Source organism: Salvelinus fontinalis, chromosome 5, assembly GCF_029448725.1.
Source record: "Salvelinus fontinalis isolate EN_2023a chromosome 5, ASM2944872v1, whole genome shotgun sequence".
Classification (NCBI taxonomy): Eukaryota; Metazoa; Chordata; class Actinopteri; order Salmoniformes; family Salmonidae; genus Salvelinus; species Salvelinus fontinalis.
Genome location: NC_074669.1, coordinates 24,175,432 through 24,179,248, shown reverse-complemented (window position 1 = coordinate 24,179,248; position 3,817 = coordinate 24,175,432).

Genomic DNA, 3,817 nt, shown 5'->3' with positions numbered 1-3,817 from the left:
TGTATGTATGTATGTATGTATGTATGTATGTATGTATGCCTCTCTCTCTCTCTCTCTCATTCTCTCTCTCTCTCATTCTCTCTCTCATTCTCTGCTCCAAACCCCCTAATCTCTCTGGCCGTAGTGGTGCGTGTTAGCATGCGTGTGTGTTTGTGTCTAGATGAAGGATTAGGAGACTACAGAGGAAGTATCTGATTAGATCAACTTCCCCGCAGGATGAGATGAACACTACTTTATGACAATCCCCCATCCCCTCTTCTCCTTTATTATGATCCCTCCATCCCCTCCCCAGTCCCTCACACCCACACACTCTGTTTACACATCACAAACCCTTACATGCAAAATCACCCTCTCTTTCTCACTCGCTATCTCTCTTTCTATCTCTGTGTGAGTGTGAATGTATGTGTGTGCTTGCAAGCATGCATGTGTGTGTCTGAGGGGTCTGATGCACAAACAGTAGTCCCCTTTTCCTTACTGATCCCACTGAACGGGTTTTCTTGGATCAAAATTCCCTAATTTCTCTATCTCCCTTTCTGTCTCTCTCTCTCACACACTTCCTATCAGAGGGTCTTGGAGGCTAAAGCTGATGAGGTCATCGCGGAATGTCAGTTTATTAATGAAACGCTCAGATTGCACTTCAACGGATATTACTCTCTCTCTCTTTCGCTCCAACTCTCTCTCTCTCTCTCACTAGCTACCCCAGCTCTTGGTGATGGATGGAGTCCATGTGGAGTGTAATATTACCTCCACACCTCCTCCTCTCATCTTCAACCTCCCTCACCCATGTCATCTTCTCTGTGTACTTTCTAGGAGGACAGGATGGTGATTGTCTATAAATCATCTATCCCTTCAGTGGTGGAACTATGGAATTGTCCACTATTGTTTCAGGGGTGGGGCTGAGTGTAGGGTGATAACTAGACATATAGGGTACCTAAGCCCCAACATAACTGTTATCCCTCACCTCTCACCCACTGTTACCCCTCACCTACTGTACCCCTCACCTCTCACCTACTGTTACCCATCACCTACTGTACCCCTCACCTCTCACCTACTGTTACCCCTCACCTCTCACCTACTGTTACCCCTCACCCACTGTACCCCTCACCTCTCACCTACTGTTACCCCTCACCTACTGTACCCCTCACCTCTCACCTACTGTTACCCCTCACCTCTCACCTACTGTTACCCCTCACCTACTGTACCCCTCACCTCTCACCTACTGTTACCCCTCACCTCTCACCTACTGTTACCCCTCACCTACTGTACCCCTCACCTCTCACCTACTGTTACCCCTCACCCCTCACCTACTGTACCCCTCACCTCTCACCTACTGTACCCCTCACCCCTCACCTACTGTACCCCTCACCTCTCACCCACTGTTACCCCTCACCTACTGTACCCCTCACCTCTCACATACTGTTAACCCTCACCTACTGTACCCCTCACCTCTCACCTACTGTTACCCCTCACCTCTCACCCACTGTTACCCCTCACCTACTGTACCCCTCACCTCTCACCTACTGTTACCCCTCACCTACTGTACCCCCTCACCTCTCATCTACTGTTACCACTCACCTACTGTACCCCTCACCTCTCACCTACTGTTACCCCTCACCTGCTGTACCCCTCACCTCTCACCTACTGTTACCCCTCACCTACTGTACCCCCTCACCTCTCACCTACTGTTACCCCTCACCTCTCACCTACTGTACCTCTCACCTACTGTACCCCTCACCTCTCACCTACTGTACCCCTCACCTCTCACCTACTGTACCCCTCACCTCTCACCTACTGTACCCCTCACCTCTCACCTACTGTTACCCCTCACCTACTGTACCCCTCACCTCTCACCTACTGTTACCCCTCACCTACTGTACCCCTCACCTCTCACCTACTGTTACCCCTCACCTCTCACCCACTGTTACCCCTCACCTACTGTACCCCTCACCTCTCACCTACTGTTACCCATCACCTACTGTACCCCTCACCTCTCACCTACTGTTACCCATCACCTACTGTACCCCTCACCTCTCACCTACTGTTACCCCTCACCTACTGTACGCCTCACCTCTCACCTACTGTTACCCATCACCTACTGTACCCCTCACCTCTCACCTACTGTTACCCATCACCTACTGTACCCCTCACCTCTCACCTACTGTTACCCATCACCTACTGTACCCCTCACTTCTCACCTACTGTACCCCTCACCTCTCACCTACTGTACCCCTCACCTCTCACCTACTGTTACCCATCACCTACTGTACCCCTCACCTCTCACCTACTGTACCCCTCACCTACTGTACCCCTCACCTCTCACCTACTGTACCCCTCACCTCTCACCTACTGTACCCCTCACCTCTCACCTACTGTACCCCTCACCTCTCACCTACTGTTACCCCTCACCCCTCACCTACTGTACCCCTCACCTCTCACCTACTGTTACCCCTCACCTACTGTACCCCCTCACCTCTCACCTACTGCACCCCTCACCTCTCACCTACTGTACCCCTCACCACTCACCTACTGTACCCCTCACCTCTCACCTATTGTTACCCCTCACCTTTCACCTACTGTTACCCCTCACCTCTCACCTACTGTACCTCTCACCTACTGTTACCCCTCACCTCTCACCTATTGTTACCCCTCACCTTTCACCTACTGTACCCCTCACCTCTCACCTACTGTACCCCTCACCTCTCACCTACTGTACCCCTCACCTCTCACCTACTGTACCCCTCACCTCTCACCTACTGTACCCCTCACCTACTGTACCCCTCACCCCTCACCTACTGTACCCCTCACCTCTCACCTACTGTACCCCTCACCTCTCACCTACTGTACCCCTCACCTCTCACCTACTGTTACCCCTCACCCCTCACCTACTGTACCCCTCACCTCTCACCTACTGTTACCCCTCACCTACTGTACCCCTCACCTATCACCTACTGTACCCCTCACCTCTCACCTACTGTACCCCTCACCTACTGTACCTCTCACCTACTGTACCCCTCACCCCTCACCTCTCACCTACTGTACCCCTCACCTCTCACTACTGTTACCCCTCACCTCTCACCTACTGTACCCCTCACCTATCACCTACTGTACCCCTCACCTCTCACCTACTGTACCCCTCACCTCTCACCTACTGCACCCCTCACCTCTCACCTACTGTACCCCTCACCTACTGTACCCCTCACCTCTCACTACTGTTACCCCTCACCTCTCACCTACTGTACCCCTCACCTATCACCTACTGTACCCCTCACCTCTCACCTACTGTTACCCCTCACCTACTGTACCTCTCACCTACTGTACCCCTCACCCCTCACCTCTCACCTACTGTACCCCTCACCTCTCACCTACTGTACCGCTCACCTCTCACCTACTGTACCCCTCACCTCTCACCTACTGTACCCCTCACCTCTCACCTACTGTACCCCTCACCTACTGTACCCCTCACCCCTCACCTACTGTACCCCTCACCTCTCACCTACTGTACCCCTCACCTCTCACCTACTGTACCCCTCACCTCTCACCTACTGTTACCCCTCACCCCTCACCTACTGTACCCCTCACCTCTCACCTACTGTTACCCCTCACCTACTGTACCCCCTCACCTCTCACCTACTGCACCCCTCACCTCTCACCTACTGTACCCCTCACCACTCACCTACTGTACCCCTCACCTCTCACCTATTGTTACCCCTCACGTTTCACCTACTGTTACCCCTCACCTCTCACCTACTGTACCTCTCACCTACTGCACCCCTCACCTCTCACCTACTGTACCCCTCACCTATCACCTACTGTACCC